The sequence below is a fragment of the Rhagoletis pomonella genome, unplaced genomic scaffold, assembly GCF_013731165.1.
Source record: "Rhagoletis pomonella isolate Grant_MI unplaced genomic scaffold, Rhpom_1.0 Rhpom_scaffold_00138, whole genome shotgun sequence".
NCBI lineage: Eukaryota > Metazoa > Arthropoda > Insecta > Diptera > Tephritidae > Rhagoletis > Rhagoletis pomonella.
The window spans coordinates 22,386-22,675 of record NW_023458692.1 but is presented as its reverse complement, the minus strand read 5'-3'; the positions used below and the strand labels follow the sequence as shown (position 1 = coordinate 22,675).

Here is a 290-nt window from a genome sequence, read left to right as displayed (position 1 = left end):
CAAGGTTACCCAGGTCCACGTTTTGGTCTATATCTCGAGACCCTAGTTATTTTTTAAAAATTTTCTTTGCTACAAACTTCACGGAGCCCGAGCCCTTCCCAACGAATGCAAAACCGTGGGAATCGGTTCGGCGGTTCTTGAGTTACAAGATTACCAAGGAAATGTAACTTCTTTTTATATATATAGATGCAAGATGCATATGCATATTTAATGTTTTAAAACAAAAACATAACATTTGAATTTCAATAACATTTGTACTCTTTTAAGTATTGTATTATATTTGTTTTTTA

The 290-nt window shown here is 33.1% G+C and overlaps 1 protein-coding gene across 1 annotated transcript in view; it reads right to left on the bottom strand.

The window, feature by feature from the left end:
• Positions 1-290, bottom strand: part of LOC118750090 (MTOR-associated protein MEAK7-like) — a gene marked incomplete at its 3' end in the record, with an annotated part of 4,741 nt that overhangs the window by 4,304 nt on the left and 147 nt on the right.